This window comes from Anopheles aquasalis, chromosome 2 (genome assembly GCF_943734665.1).
Source record: "Anopheles aquasalis chromosome 2, idAnoAquaMG_Q_19, whole genome shotgun sequence".
Taxonomy (NCBI): Eukaryota; Metazoa; Arthropoda; class Insecta; order Diptera; family Culicidae; genus Anopheles; species Anopheles aquasalis.
The window spans coordinates 4,780,001-4,795,000 of record NC_064877.1 but is presented as its reverse complement, the minus strand read 5'-3'; the positions used below and the strand labels follow the sequence as shown (position 1 = coordinate 4,795,000).

At 50.4% G+C, this 15,000-nt stretch overlaps 1 protein-coding gene across 6 annotated transcripts in view; it reads right to left on the bottom strand.

The window, feature by feature from the left end:
• The window catches only part of LOC126573274 (uncharacterized), a 19,834-nt gene extending 5,672 nt beyond the window's left edge, over positions 1-14,162 (bottom strand). The window contains exons 1-2 of one of the 6 annotated variants that reach the window (XM_050233254.1): positions 13,915-14,162; positions 11,779-12,211 (exon numbers count right to left, since the gene is read on the bottom strand). The gene's annotated coding sequence lies outside the window, so the exon portion shown is untranslated. Of the gene's footprint in view, positions 1-11,778; positions 12,620-13,914 lie in introns of those variants that run through there. The other 5 variants (XM_050233250.1, XM_050233251.1, XM_050233252.1 and 2 more) reach the window with 5 other exon arrangements.
• Positions 14,163-15,000: the final 838 nt, after the last annotated feature.

Genomic DNA, 15,000 nt, shown 5'->3' with positions numbered 1-15,000 from the left:
GCGAGCGGCAGGATATTTACGGCTTATTTTAGCAAAAAAAAAACCATCAATTCAACGGATATTGTACTAATGGATATTCAAGGAAACGAGAAATCGAAGCTCTTTATGCATTTTCCATACGATGAGGTCATTTAAACTGTCTGTCTCATTAAAGCTGCAAGATGTTACCGCTGACAGAGAAGGTCACGGGAGACAGCCAGGGGCCCGGCCAACATCCAGAAGACTTGAAAAAATCTAGGACATGGCCAGCTCACAAGGTTAAGGTTTTTTACTCACTCTTCTTCGGAGATGTTGTCCCGTTTACCCTTGGTCCGTCGCAGTGTCTCCTGTAACATCACTCAAATTCTATCCCGATGCACCATATTCTTATGCTCGCACATGAGGCGAATTTTTGAGACTGAAAAACCTACAGCATCGTGTCAGACACACCCATCGCTGCTATTTTAGGTGTTTATTCGTTTTTAATCTTTATGACCACGCGAATAGAGTGCATTTCCCACACAGGAAATGCATCCTGCGTTGTAGATTGTAACCGTGCTCGATTGTGGTCGATGCACGCCGGACGGACGGTAGGAATACATCTTCGTTTATTATCAATTTCTGATGTCGCGTGGTTTCTGGTGATTTATTTGTTTACTCGATCGCACGGTACGCAGGGTGGCCCGGCCATACGTACGTCATTGTAATGGCACAACTCACAAGACGCACCAGCAATAACCGCCCACCACCTCACAGAAGCGCGTGTCTCTGCGCCATTCATTGACCCGCCCCGTCGCATCGGCAAATAAAAGCGATTTTCATTCCGCGCCAACAACCACAATGACGGTACGGCTGTGCTCCACTTTTGCCGATCAGATGGGTGTTTCTTAATTAAATTTAGACATTAGTGCGGCAAGCTTGTTCAGCGCCAACACGCCACCCAGACACAGCCCGGTCTGTTGACTGTTCTGAAAAGAATTTGAATTAATTTCGCCGACGTTTTTACATCATCGCTTGGCGCTATCATCCGGTGCTCCACGTGCGTACGCTATGTACATCACAATCAAAGTTTACTGTTCGCGCCAAACCCGAAGCGCCACCACAACATCACTGTCAGCAGATAGTAGGCACGCACCCTACTGAGATCAGAGTATGTTTGAATAGTGCTAGAGAGTAACTCCAACGTCACAAGCGACAAGATCCGCCGGTAGTAAGCTTTCTCTCGAAGGAACGGAATTTTCCATCGCGAACTACCGGCGCCATCGCCATGAGCCCGTCGAGCTCCGGTTCAGAGCGTGGGATTAATGCTTTTCGTCAGGATCGCTCGGTTCTCTCAATAACAATCCTGCGATAGAACTGAACGCTCACAAGACGTCGATCAACTGAGACTGATTAGTGAGTGGCTGAATGCGCTACAACCTTTTGCAAAACTACCAACGCGTCCGGGAGCTCTGGTAGTGATAAGGGACGGCGATCGGTGTGGCCCATCGATCCATAAATAGGTTTTTCATCCTGCCACCCTCGCTTCGCCAAGATGTATGCACTGATTGGCATATGAAGTGCGACACGAGGGCTGATTACTATTGGCAGAGCAGCAGCAGCAGCAGCAGCGGGCCACTAGCATAATGTTGGTGTAGATTGTCGAACTCTTTTATTTTCATGCAACACTGCACTGCAAGGTTATCAGCTAGTGGTGGTGCTCTGCGGATCAGTAGACGGCCGCATGGTCAGACCCTTGCGAGAGTGACATGTGAATCAAACGGATTCACACGTGACAGAATCACGCTTGCCTGGCAGGGTACATGATATGGAAAAGCAGATTCGTTTACGGTACTGGAAATGTTAGACCAAAGCGCCGCGCTAGAGTTACATCGGCCGGAGAAGGTGTAAACGGTCATCAGCAACCATTAGCAGTGCAGGGCCACGCACAGGGTTCCGAGGTAATGGCCTACATAAACCACAGCTATCTTTACCGTACCGTGACGGAGAGAAGATGCACAGCGAGACATACGCCACGGGCGACACACCTTCTTCCAACTGCGTGACCAGCAATTTATATCAATTCATCCTCGGCACTATTGAGGGCAGCGGCCTCGCCATGCCAAATGGCTTCATCAGCAGAGCACGGACCGCGGAGAGCCGTGTTCAATTGATCACGATTGAAAGTATGCTCCTTGGAGCGTACACTCGTTGCAGATGAAAGCGAAAGTGACACATTTTGATGTCCTAAACCAAGTATTAGCGATTCGGTGACCCGTTGTGACATTACCTTTTTAACATTGTTTTAGATGATGCTTAGAATTCTTAAGAAAAGGAAACGGTACGGTTCTTTGAAGTTAATATAAAGATAATACTTTTCTTTTTTTTTTGGTAACGGTGACTATTAAAAATACACACCATAAAAATAAACGCCAATGTTGTAAACCAATAATTGCAAGACATAACACTAGATAAAGCACTCCTTCCATTTACTAAAAAAAAACCCAAAAAGCCCTATAGGTGGTGTTTTGAGGCGGCAAGCCCTAGCTGATAAAGCCGGCGTGTGTTTGTTCTCTCTGCTCAGCAAGATTGGACCATCCAAAAGGAGGTTATCGGGTGGTCCGTTCTTTATCATCACACTGCAAAAAACAAAGAACATTTCGCGCTCCCGGTGCCTCCGGTGGACAAACATGTGAAATCCCATTCGTACCGACTACGAATACACGACATCGGAATGCCACTAGGCACCTTTGAAGTATTTAAATCCCCCTTTCCGCAAGATAAGTTGCAGACACTCAAGCCAAACAATGCAGGGCAGGGCGTTTGAGAAATTCTTTCTTGTGGGAATTCATTCTGGAATTAAAAAAGGTAGATTTACCGAACAAAAACCAGACATTGCGCTTCGCTTTCCTATCATACAGATTGGCTGGCTGGTGGTTTGGGGGATGATTTGTGAGCGAAAACGAATCATACGATGCGGTCCGATAGGGAGCCCTACACCCGGCCGTTGGTATGATTAACGCTTTGCTTTCCCTTCGACAGCGGCGCTATCAAGGGGCCTGACAACCTGCCCGAAAGGACGGTTGACTCCGCTTATCAAGCGCTCGCCCTTCCTCACATTAACACACAAGCACACGGTGGGCCTCCAGTGCACTGCACACACCTTGGGGTCATGACCGGTATGTTTGGACTTATCGTCCGCCAAACTTTGATTGCCATAGCCAAGTGGAGCTCTCGGGCAAGGATCGCAATGATCCAACGAACCGTCGTCTGGTCTCTGGTGTCGATCGTGCTACCCATAGCCAGATATCAATTTACATCCAGCGCTGCAACTTGCTACGCTCCATTTGCTCGCAGTTGCATCATATCTAATGATATCATATCGAGACTGCTCCATCCACCGTCAAACAGTGGCCGCAATGGCGACGCCCGTTTGACGTCAATCAGCACCGAAATTGCGATTATGTCGTTTATTGCTGCAAATCTGTTTGGATAGGAAGCGCTCCCCTGCGTCACGGGAAAGGACCATTCCATTTTGTGCAGCACGGAACGCACGGAAATCGTCTGTTTATCTCTGAATTTTTGGCAGAAAAAAACGGAAACCAAATAGCTGCCGCCGCCGCCACCGCTGTTCCTGGAAAAGTCAGGTCAGTTAGCTATTGCTAACTGCCATCACAGCAGATCGGTGGCCACAGATGACTGAGCTGCGGTACCCTGGATTGCACAACTCGGTTATGGCACTGTAGGAGCGATCAACAGATTGAATTACTCGCTCAAAGGTGATCGATGCGCCGTTACATGGGCATACAATCTAGGAAGCGCCCTTGAGCGCTTTTGGGACGCATGCCATGACACACGCCCGCCCCGACAGCCCCTCTACACATTACCTCATTGTAACCAGAGCCAGCTATAGCTTGCTCAAGCATCCTCGCGTTTGCTTCGGAAACAGGTACGAAAGTAAATGACCTAGACGGGAGGCTGTGACGAGGCTGAAACTGTTTACCATGAACCAGAGGAACTGAATGGGGCTGTCGATCTGCACTGCCCTGTTTGGCTCTTGGGATGTCAATAGTTTTCCGATCACGCATCCACTGCATGATCAACCTGAAGCTGGTCCCGAGCACCGACAGCGCCCCGATCGCTTTCGTTCGGTGCGCAACCGATCACGCTACCGGCGTGGGTCGCCGCGACCGCGTTTCCGTAATCCGTACGGTCCTGCTAGGCGGTGTGGCCAGCGCCGTAAGCGTGATTTATTCTAAATATACATTCTCGCAACATTTTACTTGCAACGCCATGCTATCTTTTGCTTTTGGCGCGCTGGCGACACAAGGTGGTCACCCTCTGCTCTGGTCGTGTGCTTGTAGCGCCAGCCAGCCAGCCAGCCGATCATTTTAACGCTCTTCAACGAGTGGTCGTGATGGTCGTGAGGAGGATCCCTTTCGCTCTTCTGTTAAATTTGAGCCAACTGTGAAACAACCGATGGGAATCCTTAATCTCCACCGGAATTATCGCAATCCAGCAGTTCGTTCGAAATGCAGTCACATTTGCTCTGATGTAGATGCGGAACATGGCAATGATGATAGTTCTAACACCAAGTAAGTACATCGACAAATTATCAGTGTGTATGCTCACCCCAGGGTAGCTCTGTGCGTCAGGAGTGAAATGATCGTCGGTTATGGGTTACTGAGCATCATAATCATCTCTACCGTTTCTGTTTGGCTTGGCACTTGGTGAGAAAACAAGGAAAAGCCAAGGCGATAACATTGAGCCACTGGCAGCGACGATGGGAAGCGCGCTCTTCAACGAGCATTCGGCCTAGAGAGAGAGAGGAGGCTAGGCGCTAGAAACACCGATAAGACACTGTCATATCATCCTCTACCTTTGCCATCGCCACTTTGGCGCCATGTTTGGGCTGATCTGCCTAGGGCAAGCGGGCACTGCCAATGGGATGTCGGCCCTCCCGCTATCGCTCAGCTGTCATATACATCGAATTTCAACATTTTACTGCTGTGAATGTGGTTGCATTGCCTTCGAGTTTCCGGGATTGTGATGCAGAAAACAGGTCCACCGAAATGAAACCGAAGTTTGGAGTAAGCTCGATCCACAAACCAGCGCCATCGCTCTTATCATCGCCGATCTGTTTAGATTGTATGAACCGGTATTCTAGCGCTTCGGGCGCTTCTCGGAATGACGCGCGGCGTCCAAAAAGCGCAGACCTTCTCGATCTCGATTGCACCTTGACCCACATCTACCCGCGGACGCCGAGATGATTGAGAGGGAAAGCCAATGTTTGGCATTCGTGCGGTCGTGAAACGGTAATCTTCGGCGTAACAACTGATAGCCGGGCAGGGATGGTGGCGGATCTGGCGCCCCTTATCGGTGTCGATGAAGGGAGTCCGTCTTGTCGTCTCGCTTATCGTTTTGCGCCCCCGGAACAACGAACCCTCCTTCTTTGCCACCCCTACTCCTGATCCTGAGTGGAAGACACGAGCCAATAGTTGTTCGGCTTCACCCAGAAAGGTCAGGAAGGGTGCGCTGCTGATCGCAGAGCATCATTTAATCAAATGAACCCAACCCACGAACCGCGATGATCAGACAGAAGGCGACCCGAGGGACCCTCTACGGTTGGAAAGTATGTCAATATTTCCGGCTCCGGCCCCGGTGGCCCATGAGCCCGTAGTTTGCTAACGTCATTACCATTTTGCCACATCCGAATCAGCAGCGTCCTTTGCGAATGGCCTCCCAAAGCCATCACTGGTCATCAGTATTCAATGAAATCGATCGCTATGGTAGGATACTTCCAAAGATGAGACTCGGTGCGAGGCGTGTGCCGATGCCCGGACGCATCCGACAACTGCACCACTTCCGATGCCATTGCACTTAATGCGCAGTCCCCGCGACAGGGCGACCGAGTGAGGTTGAACGGTAATTATAGATTACAGGAGTTGATTTATTTTTATGAATCGCAGCGCGACTAATCTCGGGGCGCGTCTGGCCGGCACCCGGCCCAACACGTGCACAAGAAGTAGCTCCCTGCCGTCGACGTTGCCGTCGATCATGCGCACGAGGCATGATTGGCATCGGGCTTTCTAACCCACAAAAAAATGTGAACCCCTCCCCTCTTGGTACAAGCAACAATTGTTTGAGATCAAGTACTCATAGAGATAGTTTGGCTGACAGTTTTCGTTATGAAAGAGGTGGTTTTTCTACTTTCTTCATAGTTCTGTGAAAAAAATGGTTTAGAAAGCAAAAAACGCTCGCCGTTTGTAGCACCAGATAAGTAAATAAGCTGTAAGTGAACTGTTTCAGTTCAAAAAAATTTAACGGTAAAGGTTCTTGAACAACAATCGCTGCACTTCTCCATACCGGACAGTGAAGGAAGGATCGATGGGAACCAGGTAAAAAGCCCATGCTTCAACGGGTGAGTCTATTCCATTGATTTTGTCGTACGGAACTCCACAGGTGGTGGTCCCATTGAATAGAGAGAAATAGCCTTCGAAACGGGTCTTCTTTCGGGGCTTTGGACGTTTGAAGTGATTTCCTGGCCGATAGCAAGTATGCGACGGAGCATAAACCTGTTTCCACCGACCTGCATAGGTCCGGTTGGCGTTTTCAATTCGGACAGGGTGCAGGACAACTTTGGGCAACCCACGTCAGCTAAAGCGAGGTGCGATCGACCAATATCGACTACAATCCCACGGGAGAGAGGGACAGAAACATGCATGTTGGTGAGCATCTGACGTAGGTTGGCCGATCGAGGGTATTAGAAAACCCGCTGCACTCCAGATGATAGATTGCTGTACACGCACAGGCCACCAGAGACCAATGCTTGGCCATCGCCATGCTTTACATTTTTCCCATTCAATCCCCATTCAATCGTAGCTAACGGAACGCGTTGTCTAAATCCGCGTGTACAGTGAAAGGGGAATGTGCATGGCAATCGGTAGACCAACTAATCTCACTGCATAAATCTAGCAGGCCACCGTGGTAGTCATGCGGTTGATGTACAACGGGTCGCCTACTTGAGACGTTAAGATATATCAAACGTCGATGCAGCAACCGACTACCAGTGCTGGCCAACCACCACAGTGACGCCACGGGTTCATATGCGGCCACCACAGCCGCCCGATCGTCCGGTGATCGCTGCTGTTTGCTTGGGAAGGTTTCTATTTAAGTTTGTCGATGGTTTTTTTTTGTATTTCATTTGCTTTCGCTAAAAATAACAAATCATGGCGCGGAATGTCGCGGGTGGGTGTTGCATGGGGGCAGTGTATCCAAGCCAAGATTTGCAACCACCGGATCGATCAGCTCCGGTCGCACCAGCTAGGCAAAGGGGAAGCTGAGTTGCAAAAAAATGTATATTTTTCTATATTTGTACATGTTTGCACAGCTGCACTTGTGCGTGTTTTGAGATGGTTCCTCCCTTTCCTTACATTTTGAGATTTATTTGAACAGGTTAACGTTCGTTCATAGACCTGGAACGGTGGAATGTATGGGAAAACTGATTAAAGGAGCTAATATCAAGGCCCTGGATAGAAGAAGCATGGATTAACAGACAACAGAAAGAAGGGCAATAACAGTTGGATCCCCCGGGTTTATGTTCATTCCCTAGATTAGGTTCAGTGTCCCACGCATACCAGCGTAGGCCTTTTCCTGCTGTCCGGAATGCACATTAACTCGCTCGGACTGACGGAAAGCTATGAAAAACTGGTTCAGTCAGTTCTCTAGCAACTGGAAAAGTGATGGTAATGGAATTCCGTTCATTCGGGTGTTTCTGAATCAAATATTCAGTTAGGATGGTTGACGGTCTTGTAATAAACCACACCTGAGTGCCGAATTCGGTGAAGATGCCGCTTTCCCTCACGCTTTCCCCCATGCGAGCTGCCTTAGCCAGACGGCATACCCACAAAACATAAAAGCTAGATGTGAGGCCGGTGAGCATGTATACCGCGCTTTGGCCTTTGAGAGATGGCGCCACGGCGTTTATGCAATGTTTCGTCCGGCCGTCCCAAATTAAGTCAGGTCGATGCTGCTGGCCAATATTGACAATCAACGCGCTTCGGTTTCACGGTGCGTCGCTACTCGCGGACCACAGAGTTGATCAGTTTCCAGCGCGCCGGTTGCCACACTAATATGGTGGCCAGGGTCGAGCATCGAAAAGACCAGGGCTAATTGGTGGGACCACTTCTGGTGCACCCGCTGAGCTGTGTGCGGACTCCACCACAACCAACATACGTTCGGTTCCAATTTTCTGGTTTTCTCTCTGCAAGCACGGCGTGATCACGTGATCGGACTTGGACCACCACTACGTTACGCTACGGCGTGGTGTGAAGCGGGGCTCGATCCTCGAAAATCGTTATCACGTTCCCTGGATCGCGTACCGGGTGGATGCGTAGCGTATAGGGCGGAGCGTTGCCGAAGAACTAATGGGGGAACCTCCAGTTTAACGCTGAGTGTCACATCGGGAGAGAAAGTGGTACTGCAACCGATCGTATCTTCGAAAATCGAATAACAACCCGCTATAATTCCGAATCGCAGAATGCATAATTGCACTTGATTGCATGCTGCAGCACATGGGGTACAAATGGCCGAACGGCCTGGCTGCACAGCAGGTTAATTTGTCAACATGTTTAAGCACATGGCATCGATGGTCCGAGGAAAGGTCGCTCGAGGTCGTGAATGGTGCGCTGATAACTGTGGGCACCTCGTTTGCTGCATTCGTTTTGCTCGCTTCTGCCGTGGCTGAACATAAATTTCGCAGAGGCCAACGCAGATTATCATCATCGGGAACAGCCCACCACGAGACTGCGGGCGCATTGAGTGGAGTAAATTCGCAAGGCACACCATAAAGTGCAGCAGAAAACAAACGGGTAACAACAGGGAAGTCCTGATGAACGTGGTTGAGTGTAGTGACAAGAGTTTGCCTTCCGATTGGCTGACCGCTGCTTTGAAGGTGAACTCTTCAATAACGCAAACATGATTCGTCTGTTTTTAAAGGTTATCCATGATATTTACCTTCTCGGTGGATGCTCTGTAGGGGAGTACGAGTATTGAGGGTGACATTGAGGTATTTTCATCGCTTTATATTCGCTTGATCAGTATTCTTCGGGGAAACATTGAGGGTCCTTGCAGAACTCTTCGCGAGTAATAAAATGAAAATAGATTAGGTCAGGGGGTGGATGGTTTTCACATTTTGTTATTCCGTGGGAGTATTCTATTCTTGAAGCGCGTCGCACACCGCCTGAGCACCGCAAACAGCTTCTTCAGACCAGCTGCTCGACGTCTTCAAAAAAATGAACGTAATACGGTTCCCAGGCGCCTCGCTCTACTAGCCCACATTGTTAAAGGTCATTGAATCCCTAGTAGCGCCGTTCGTAGGCCGTTCTAGTAGCTGAAACGCAGTTCTCCCCGCCTGATACGTAATGGAGAGTGCGAACGGGGCAACAACAGAGTGGTGCGGTAACCCTGCTCCATCGACAGCGCTGAACTTCCGACAATGATCCCCGGTTCACGATCGATAAGTGTAGAGCAGCAGCGGTGCGGTCTATGGGTCGCGTGATGGTCGCGTGACAAGGAAGCGACACACCGTGCTTCCACAACAGCCCCAAGTTCCACACCTCCACACCAGCTGTGACACGTTTGCGCCAGTGAAGCTATGCATTATTTATAGATGACTTCGCGCTAACCTTGCTCAGGCGGTGCGCGGCTGTGTTTGGCTGACTGGCTGGCTAGCTCCACTTTTCATACGTTCACCTCCCCTCACCACCGAATGCGTGCGTTTAGGGAGTAAGCGAGGGGGCAATAGCAGCTCCCCAGTGAGTAATCCGCAAAATCGCCACCATTACACAACGTTCCAACGTGTTCGCACAGCACGGCATGCTTTTGCTTTCGCGAGCGCATCCAACTTTTGGCAGAAACTGTCAAGTTCATTGTCAAACCACCGGTTGGGAGTAACCTGCGGGGAGGCCAAGGGTAGCAGTAACCTAGCAACAGTGAACCACGCGAACGCGAAACCGTTGCACAATATCGGATGAGGTGAAGCGTTTTTATCAGTTTATCAGATGATGTGACTTGACAGATAGGCAACGGGGTTTGACCTGACGACCGAATTTCGACGGCAATAACACCCCGCCGGTCGGTACGGTCGCTGACCGGTAGGGAGAAAGTAAAACAACCGTGCCGAAAAAAATACGTTCAGCATGCCTAGTCCCTTTTTGCGATTAGATAAGCCTCGGGCAGGCCCCAGAATCTGACTCTGGCTGAGTGAAACGACAGCGTGAGCTTTAATCCAGATTCAATTCGGAACAAAAAAGGTCCCCGACTTTCGGGGGATGTCCAGCATCAACTGGTCCCAGCGGCCCCTAGGGGTTATCATTAAAACGAAGGAGGGGGGCTAGGTACTCTACTTAGCGTAGCAATTGGTGATTACTCTTCTACGCTAAGCCACGGCTCGGTCACGAGAACGGCACATGCAGCTGCTCTCTGAAAGTAGCGTCGATTTCGAGCGACAGAACCATATTTCTAGCCAGCCAACGATTGAATCACTCGCCCAGCGGATGATTCAAGTGTGAACAGGCATAATGGTGGCCCCCGGGCTGTACTACGACAGGCGCTACGAGATAAGTCTTGTTATGGTACAGATCCGTGCCCGATCATGTTGCTGTTGGGATGGGCTCCCGCAAGCATGCCGTTTGCCGAGGAGAGGGAGAATGATCCGACCAGCACACCAGTATCGCACGATGACCTGCGAAGGCGTTATCAGGCCCTGTAGCTATTGGAATTAATGACACTGTGATGAGGCTATTTTTATAGATTGTTTACCTTCAATTAGGTTTTTGCAATGTTTGCGCCTCTTCGTGGACTGCAGCGTTCCGATTGGCTAAATGGCGCGCCCTCACTCCCGAGATTGGGAGACAGCGGGAATAAATTGGAATGCCGCGTACATAGATTGATTACCAATGCAGCGGCGGTTGCTGCAGCTCACGCAATGGTTGTCCTAGGGGTCTTGGCAACAGCATAGACTGCGTGTCGCATAGGCGTGTCCCATTCGGTTATCAGTTCGATCGGGACTTCCCTCTCATTTATTTGCAATTTACTCGCGACGCTCGCAAACGCCCAAGGTACACGACGGAAGAGGATTCGTGGTAAGATTGCAACATTGTAGTGCCTACCGTGATCGGGACCGATCCTCTGATCGTAGTGCAAACCATATTTCATTTTGGCGGCATTGAAGGCATTGGAAGGTGTGGCAATCATTCGCACCCCCCCCCCCCCCCCCCCCCAAAAAGGCACAGAAGAAGGAAGCCCGGTCAACCGGCCTCACCATCGGCGACGACGACGACGCCCTATGATAGTGTACTACTTTACTCGCTCTTTCTCTCTTCTCTTCACCGTCCATGCCCTGCTGTAGCCCTTGGCGGAACCAAGGATCAGGTTGCGTGGGCGGCGAAAGCATAAATTATGTACCGCGACGCGCCATGGCCGCTTATGGCTTATGTGGTGCCGGGGTCTGCCCTACCGGCCAGGCCAGCCAGCCAGCCAGCCGAGCAACCATGTCGAGCCAATTACAGACGAATTGGATTACTTTGGCGGAGCGGTGCCATTGCCGACAGGCCAATGCGTGTACCGGTGAAGAAAGTATGTTCCCTTGACTGGTACTAACCATCCGTAGGTTGAGCACTTTGACGGTTGCGTAGGCAGGACGACAAATTATGGGCTCGCTTGGGTGCGGTGGGCGCACTCCATGTTTCATGTTAACATATTTATGTTTTGCATTTAAATAAGATTATTTACGCTTTTACGGTCTGTTACAGAACTCACCTGCAATCAACTGTAGATAGAGACGGCCGATCAACCGGTTATTAAGCCTTCCTGTGGCTGGAGTTGATATGCTCGGTATCCGGATCCTTATTGCATTTCACCGACCCAGCCGCACGTTCGACGATCGAAAAGGCACAATTATCTACACCCACAAAGACACTGCACAAACCACAATCGGCAAACACAGGTCTATTTAGTCCCGAAAGCACTCGAAACGGACTGGATGAGGCCAGCTGAGGTGCGTTTCACAGACGTATTCTTGACCGTGGGCGCACGATGGAAGCACTACTATTTTTAGGATGAAGTTCACTGTCTGGTGCTATTGTTGGCAACCGGCATGACACCAACGCATCACCACACGCCAGCGACAACGTCACGAACAAACGCACGTACACGAAAGGACGACGAGGACGGAGGACTGGGCAGCTGTTTCCTGAAAAAATTGGTCACCAAACAAATGGTCAGCGGCTAGACAGCATAGCACAGCACGCAGCGTCCATTCATTGCACGATCGGTCGACGTTTTGGACTCGATTTTCACAACTTTCATAACGCAGGACAGCAAAACATTTGGAGCAGTAGCGACACCGAACACACACTGTTGCTCACCGTAGTTTCTGGAATTTTACTTCTTGGGAATCAGACAGGATCAGGCATACTGGCAGTGAGCACGGTACACCACTTCGACCGATCAACGGCTTGTGGAGGACGAACCTTTCAACGGTACAGCAGCAGGATCTCGTGCAAGGATCTTCTGCTAACGATGTGGTGAGACGGTTCAGTGTAAAAGGTTTGATGGATGGAGAGTAGAGCAGGTTGCGTCCATCCGCCTCGACCGTGTATCGAAGACTCAGCGTGGTGCGGTCAGGAACGTTGAGATTTAATCTCGTCACTTCCTCCCCCCCCCATTCATACAAGCGAGGCGAACCTTCACGATCGTGCGAGACGGAGAATGTTTACAGTTCGCTCTCTCGTTCGTTCTGGTCGGAGCGCGCGACCGCGCGCGAGAGAGAGTCAAGCCTGGCAAAGGCCGTTACGATCGAAACCCGAACGGCGGACTGGGCCACGCTCCGAGACGCTGATGGGTTCGAGCCTTTTTCACTTTTCCTTCCCGTCTTTGTAAAGATGACCCTTCGCAATCGCTGAGTCATGTCGAGGATCGCCTTCTAATAGACGAATGAGACTATGTCGCGCCAGAGAATGTCACCAGCGCGCATCCTCCCGCAATTGGTTTGGTATCACGCCCCTCGGGAAGACGTCGAATGCACCACGACGCCGTCTGCAGTGCCAGCGTGCAAACGTACGGTTCTCTCGGTGAAATGGTGTTGTCGCCATTATCGCCAGACAGTCGCTCGGCCCTACAGTTCGCGGTCTCATTATCGCGACCCTTTGCCGACATTTGTCGTCGACTCGCAAGGTTCTCCTGATGCAATGCCACCAGCTGGAAGCGTGCACACAAGCCGTCGCTCGTTGGCGCTGGATGAGCAAGGTTAGCGGTCGTCTTGTCCTGGGAGGACACGCGCGCCGGTACCTGGTGTGACTTCGAGTCAAAAGCGTCAGGTGCAAAAAAGGTTGCTATTTTCGTTCGCTAGTTTACGGTGCTGCATTTAGATAAGGAATTTCGGTGTGAAAATAGCCTGGCGGGACGGAGGAAGGAATTCGATCGATAGGTGTCGCTCGAGTCGGTGGGTGTGTTTTAAGGAATCACATTGATCTGCACGTGTTGGCATAGGCGAAGCAACCGGAGCAGCAGGTTGCCAACTTATGCTGCTACCGGTGTTTAATCTAACAAGAGCTTTTACTATGATTTACGTTTTTTTTTTTGTCTCAAATAAGTGTGCCACATCGATACGTCACCAATTTCATGGCGTCGTTGGATCGAACGGTGTGTGTATGGGAGAGATACAGCCGTTGGTTTATCATCTGATAAGTAACTGGAAGCGTTCACATGTCGCTACACGCTTCTGGCTCAAAATGGTCGTTGCACACTATCGCACTCGGTTTGCAATGCCCGATGCCATAGCACCAGCCAGCATCCGATTGGCCGTTTGCAGGTAATTTATAATACACAGCTGGTCCCATGTGGCTCTGTATCTGTCGTCACGGATTACCCCGGATTCCCGGTTTACATACTAACCATTATCACATAATTGTTGCCTGCCTTTTACCACGCACTCAGTGCATGATCACGGCTGCTGCTGCCTTAGCTCTGGAACACTTTACATCGGATTTCATGGCTGATTATGCACGTAGGAACGAACAGATAAAAAAAAACACACAAACTGAAGAGGATTTTAAAAAGAGAAATGACATCAAAATGGACGGAAATGCTCGGATGCAGCTTGATTTTTTAACTAATTTTGGCCCCCAAAGTGATCGAGCATCGGCAAGAGCCGAACACCATGGGACGCTTGCTATCCGTTTACTGAGCCGTGAGGATGCGTAATTCGCCCGAGGCCTCCAGGGTCTAGGTCCGGGGCGAAATTTTTGAGCCACATGGTATTGGTTAAGCGGTGCACTTTTGCATGAAGTTGTGAGAAACAGCACCGTAGCGCAGGCCCCAAACGCTCTGATAGTAGTGCAAGATGGTATCAACCATTCTTTTAAAATACCAAACACTGCCATTCTTGTCAATTTTCGCGCCAGAAGCAGGCATTTTCCCCGTTGTAGCGTGTGGGAGAAGGTGGCGCAGGCAGCGTCATCGATGTACAAACCGAGGTGCTGCTGATAATGTACGGCGCGCTCACGCTGTGATAGGCGTGCTGCAGTCGCCGCTAATCTCGCCCTGGCTCCGGGAGGCTGTGAGTGGTTTGAGTTCCAAAAATAAACATAAACCATGCAGCAGGCGCATGCCAGCCATGGTGATCGCTCAGGGTGTTACCGTGAGCCTCTGATTGCCTTGTTATGGCTCCTCGAGGGACTCCGCGTCCGCCTTGCGAGATCTCTTTACAGCGCGGAATTGATCGCGGTCAGCAAATTTGTCCCATATTTTGCCCGATGGTCTAGACCATGTCCAGGGACAGTTGTCATCTGTTGGCCGCATGCAATTGGCCAAGCGATCGCGACCTGCTGTTGGCCGCGATTAGCAACGCCGTGGGTGGCGATGGAGTTAATGATGATCTTGCACCCCTGCATTCTCCCTGATCGCAATTGAAACGGTGTCGTCACGGAGGCAAATGCTTGCGGTTGTTCCGCGTGTTCGATGTTGGGAACAATCCAACCG